General features: G+C 45.3%; 1 protein-coding gene across 2 annotated transcripts in view; it reads left to right on the top strand.

Annotated features, from left to right (window-relative positions):
* The window catches only part of EARS2 (glutamyl-tRNA synthetase 2, mitochondrial), an 81,325-nt gene extending 75,662 nt beyond the window's left edge, over positions 1-5,663 (top strand). For both annotated transcript variants that reach the window (XM_063934700.1, XM_063934701.1), the window contains exon 10: positions 3,731-5,663. The gene's annotated coding sequence lies outside the window, so the exon portion shown is untranslated. The remainder of the gene's footprint in view (positions 1-3,730) is intronic.
* The last annotated feature ends 337 nt before the right edge of the window (positions 5,664-6,000 follow it).

Raw genomic sequence — 6,000 nt, forward strand, 5'->3', positions numbered from 1 at the left:
GTTCAAGATAGAATCCCTGAGGGTAGTGATTTCCAGTCTGGAGGAGGGGGACTTCATGGTGTCAGTAGACATAAAGGATGCTTACTTGCATGTTCCTATTTATCTTCCTCACCAAGCTTATCTGAGATTCGCAGTACAGGATTGCCGTTACCAGCTCCAGACGTTGCCGCTTGGACTCTCCACGGCACCGAGGGTATTCACCAAGGTGATGGAGGAGATGATGGAGCTCCTTCATCAAAAAGGAGTCAATATAATCCTTATCTGGACGATCTCCTGATAAAAGCGAGATCCAGGGAACATTTGGTGCAGAACATCGCACTCTCCCTGTCAATACTCCATGACTTTTCCAAAGTCGCAGTTGGAACCAACGACAAGATTGTCCTTTTTAGGTATGATTCTGGACACAGAAGTACGGAGAGTATTTCTTCCAGTGGAAAATGCTCTGGAAATCCAGAAAATGGTCAAACAAATATTGAAACCAACAAGCGTGTTGATCCATCAATGCATTCAATTTTTTTTCGATTTCATGCCAGAGTATTCCAGTGAGACCTGTTGGACAAGTGGTCTGGATCCCACCTACACATGCACCGGAATAATCCTGTCCCCCAAAGCCAGGATTTCGCTCCTGTGGTGGCTACACAGTTCTCACCTACTAGAGGGACGCAGGTTTGGGATTCACGACTGGGTCCTAATAACCACGGATGCAAGTCTCCGAGGCTGGGGAGCTGTCACACAGGGGGAAAGCTTCCGAGGAAAATGGTCAAGTCAGGAAGCCTGCCTCCACATAAACGTTCTGGAATTGAGAGCCATTTACAACGGCCTTCTACAAGCGGTACATCTTCTTCAAGATCATCCCGTGCAGATCCAGTCGGACAATGTAACAGCAGTCGCGTACATAAACAGGCAAGGCGGAACGAAAAGCAGAGCGGCAATGGCAGAGGTGACAAGGATTCTCCTCTGGGCAGAAAGACATGTAAGAGCTCTGTCAGCAATTTTCATTCCGGGAGTGGACAACTGGGAAGCAGACTTCCTCAGCAGACACTATCTCCATACAGGAGAGTGGGGCCTCCACCAAGAAGTCTTTGCAGAGGTGACAAGTCTTTGGGGAGTTCCTCAAGTAGACATGATGGCATCTCGATTAAACAAGAAGCTTCAGAGATATTGTTCCAGGTCGAGAGACCCTCAAGCAATAGCAGTGGATGCACTGGTGACCCAGTGGGTGTTTCGGTCGGTATATGTTTTCCCTCCACTTCCACTGATTCCAAAAGTTCTCAAAATAATAAGAACAACAAGAGTTTGAGCAATCTTCATTGCCCCAGACTGGCCAAGGAGGGCTTGGCATCCAGATCTTCAGGAGTTGCTCATAGAAGATCCTCGCCCTTTTCCTCCTCGAGAGGACCTACTACAGCAGGGGCCAGGTGTGTATCAAGACTTGTCGTGGCTACGTTTGACGGCATGGCTGTTGAGCGCCGGATCCTAGCCCAAAAGGGTATTCCCAGGGAAGTTATCCCCACTGTTATTCAGGCCAGGAAAGGAGTAACGTCTAAACATTACCACCGTATTTGGAGAAAATATGTGTCTTGGTGTGAATCCAAGAAGGCTCCTACGGAAGAGTTTGAGTTGAGACGTTTTCTCCATTTTCTGCAGGCAGGGGGGATGCGGGCCTTAGATTGGGGTCAATCAAGGTCCAGATTTCGGCCTTATCAGTTTTCTTTCAAAAACAATTGGCCTCCTTTCCAGAAGTTCAGACGTTCATGAAAGGGGTTCTGCACATCCAGCCTCCATTTGTGCCTCCAGTGGCACCATGGGACCTTAATGTGGTGTTGCAGATCCTTCAATCAGATTGGTTTGAACCTCTGCAGGAGATAGAATTGAAGTTTTCTCACTTGGAAAGTGGTGATGCTTTTGGCCTTGGCATCCGCAAGGCGGGTGTCTGAGTTGGGGGCCTTGTTTCACAAGAGCCCTTACCTGATCTTCCATGAAGATAGGGCAGAGTTAAGAACTCGTCAACAATTTCTTCCAAAGGTGGTTTCGTTCTTCCACATAAACCAACTTATTGTGGTGCAAGTAGCTACTGATACTTTCACTGAGTCACAGTCTCTAGCTGTGGTTAGAGCTTTGAAGATTTATGTCGCAAGAACAGCTTGGTTACGGAAAACAGGGGCTCTGTTTGTCCTGTATGCTCCCAGCAAGATTGGGTGTCCTGCTTCTAAGTAGACTATTGCGCGCTGGATCAGAGGTACGATTCAGCACGCTCATTCTACGGCTGGATTGCCGTTACCTACGTCGGTGAAGGCCCATTCTACTAGGAAGGTGGGCTCGTCCTGGGCGGCTGCCCGGGGGGTCTTGGCATTGCAACTTTGCCGAGCAGCTACTTGGTCAGGGTCAAACACTTTTGCTAAATTTTATAAGTTTGACACTTTGGCCGATGAGGACCTCAAGTTTGGTCAGTCGGTGCTGCAGGGTCATCCGCACTCTTCCGCCCGTACTGGAGCTTTGGTATAAACCCCATGGTCATGAAATGGACCCCAGCATCCTCTAGGACGTATGAGAACAGGATTTTAATACCTACCGGTAAATCCTTTTCTCCTAGTCCGTAGAGGATGCTGGGCGCCCGACCCAGTGCGTACTTTACCTGCAGTTTTGTTCAGTTAGTTACACAAGTGTGTTTAAATTTGTTTTCAGCATGTTGCTGTAAATAGTTCATGCATGTTGGCGTGTGTTATGTTGAATGCCATGTTGTGCGGCATGGTTGAGGTGTGAGCTGGTATGAATCTCACCATTAGTATAAAAGTAAATCCTTTCCTTGAAACGGCAGTCTCCCTGGGCACAGTTCCTATAACTAAGGTCTGGAAGAGGGGCATAGAGGGAGGAGCCAGTTCACACCCTTGAAAAGTCTTAAAGTGCCCATGGCTCCTGCGGAACCGTCTATACCCCATGGTCATGAAATGGACCCCAGCATCCTCTACGGACCAGGAGAAAAGGATTTACCGGTAGGTATTACAATTTTGATTTTGATTTTTAACCTCCACGTATGGTAGAATATGTTGGGTATAATACCTGGAAGTACGGTGGACATAAGGTTCTTTGAGAGTATATTGGATTGTTATCCAGTCCAGGCATGAAGGTAAAGGCCAGTTCTTGAAGCCATTCAGAGATGCCCAAAGAAACGTTTATGTGAACGTAATCCACTTCTTTAAGGTGAGTGTCATGAGGATTCTTACACTGTAAAGTGTGATATAGATGTGACCCAGAATTCTCACCAGTTGTCTTGTTTCCTTCTTCTCTATGCATTGGAGAGGCGGGAGTGGATGTGCTGAGAGAATCTGAAGATAATAGTGTCCGTTGCAGTCTACTTTCACTAAGGGGACATTGATAATACAGACAGCGCCTTTTGGTTTTATTTCATTTTCAGATTGGGTATTGTATATGAGCAAGAGTGTGGCTTGGAAATAGGACTAGGCTGCTTGGCGCATGTTATAAACATATATATTCTTTTTTGCTTTTTGAGAAATTTAGTTTGTTAATGAGCTTTAACTCACTGCATTTTATGTATTCTGATTGTCGTCACTCCGGTTAATTTATATTGCTCCTATTGCTCCAGCTATTCCCTCTTTGTATTGGTTGTGTTTTCTGTTATAAATAAAGAGATTAAAAAAAAAAGTGATGCAAAAGCCAAAGTACCAGGTACTTTTTGTTTTAAAATAATGAATTGTACTTCCTGTTCCAGCCCCTGCATGTGAGCTGTGTCGGGGAGACGTTCCACTGCTGCTGCTCTGTATACACTCCCACTACCCTGCCTGGGCTTCCAGCTACTCACCGCAAAGCACTTTCCCCACCGAAGGGTCTCTTGTGCTGCATGGATAGATTCCTCCTGCCGCCAATACCCCGCAGAAAGAGCTGCAGGGACGAATCCAATATGACGCCGGAGACTCTGCTCCCTCATCCCCTGATATGTGCTTAGAGGGAGGGAACTGTTCTGAATTCATTCTCAGAGACTCTCCCGGAGCTCTATCCACTCCTGACACCCCTGTTACATATAGGGATATGGTGGATGCAATAAGGGCAGCTATAGGTTCCCTTCTGGCTGAGCAGACAGCTGGTATTTCTTCCCAGCTTTTCCAACTAACAAAGAGTACAGGACACGGAGTCCAGAATGGGGGAAATGTTTGCGGATATGGCCTAATTGAAAAAGGCACAACAAAGCTCACACTATCACATATTAATTGTAAAGCGCAACGGAATATGCTGCACTATATAAGAAACTGATAATAAATAATAAATAAATTACATTGATGACCTAGAAAATAGGTTTAGGAGGAACTACCTCCGGATTGTGGGGCTCCCAGAAACAGTGAAGGGAGGTGCTGCCACCGCTGTTGCAGATTCAAGATGTTTGTAGCGAGTTAGTGATTGAGTGAGCTCACAGAGTGGGTCCTTTATGCACACAATCCGGAACCAGAACCCTGCGTGGTTCTGTTTAAATGCCTGAATTATTTATATAAAGAAGCATTCTGGAATGCCTCCCGCAAGAATTGTTCTATGTCCTGGGAAGGAAACAAGCTGTTTTTGCTTCAAGACTATTCCGCTGAACTTATGAAGGCCAGAAAGTAATTCTTTCTTCTTTGCTCCCATTTGATCCAGCAGAGGAAAAAATTTGCATTACTGTATCTATCTAGACTGCGCCTTTACAATGGCTCATCCAATGATGCTGAGTCTTATTTAGCAGATTGAGTGATTTGTTTTAGGTACAATAATTTTCTGGTTCATAGTCCTTGTTGGACAATGTGGTTACAGGTGACTCACTTTATGGCGATACCTTACTGTATATATTTTTCTAAGGTACTCTAAATCACATTACTTTGACTCAGGTGATCTGCTCTGTGTCTATTTCTGCACTGAGTTGGTAGGGCAAGCATTCTCAATCTTTGTCCTCAAGGCACACTAATAGGCCCTACACACTGGGCGATAATACTCAAAGATATGAACGATCTCGTTCATTAATGAACGAGATACCGTTCATATCTTTGAGTGTGGAGGCACCAGCGATGAACGATGCGCGGCCCCGCTCTCGTTCATCGCTGGTGCCCCCCGTCAGCTGTGCATGCAGGCCAATATGGACGATTTCGTCCATATTTGCCTGCACTGCTATGGAGACGGGTGACTGGGGGAGTGAAGAAACTTCACTCCCCCCGCCGCCGGGTCGCCCGTCGGCCGTATCCGCCGCCGGGCAGCTGGCGGCGGATCGCTCAATGTGTAGGGCCCTTAACAGTCCTGGTTTTAGTGATATCCAGGCTTGAACACAGGTCACTTAATTAGTACCTCAGTTATTTTTATTTAACCATCTGTGCTGAAGCCTGGATGTCACTAAAACCTGCACTGTTGGTGTGCCTTGAGGACCACGGTTGAGTAAGCCTGTGGCAGGGTAAGGAGCGAACCTCCTTCATTATTGATATCCTGTATATACTGTATTTTGCTTATTTGTAAGTCCCAAGTGTATTCATGATTATGGGAACGTGTTTTCTGATTTTTCAATAACTTTTATGCATTGTGATTTTTATGTACAGTGCATCCGGAAAGTATTCACAGCACTTCATTTTTTCCACATTTTGTTATGTTACAGCCTTATTTCAAACTAGAATAAATTATTTTTTTCCCTCAAAATTCTACACACAATATCCCATAATAACAATGTGAAAAAAGTTTTGTTTGTTTTTTTAGATATTTTTCCAAAATTGTTAAAAATAAACTAAGAAATCACATGTACATATGTATTCACAGCCTTTGCCATGAATCTTAAAATTAAGCTCGGGTGCATCCTGTTTCCACTGATCATCCTTAGGATGTTCCTACAGCTTAATTGGAGTCCACCTGTGGTAAATTCAGTTGATTGGACATGATTTGGAAAGGCACACACCTGTCTATATAAGGTCCCACACTTGACAATGCCCGTCTGAGCACAAACCAAGCATGAAGGCAAAGGAATTGTCTGTAGACCGC

Source organism: Pseudophryne corroboree, chromosome 7 (assembly GCF_028390025.1).
Source record: "Pseudophryne corroboree isolate aPseCor3 chromosome 7, aPseCor3.hap2, whole genome shotgun sequence".
NCBI lineage: Eukaryota > Metazoa > Chordata > Amphibia > Anura > Myobatrachidae > Pseudophryne > Pseudophryne corroboree.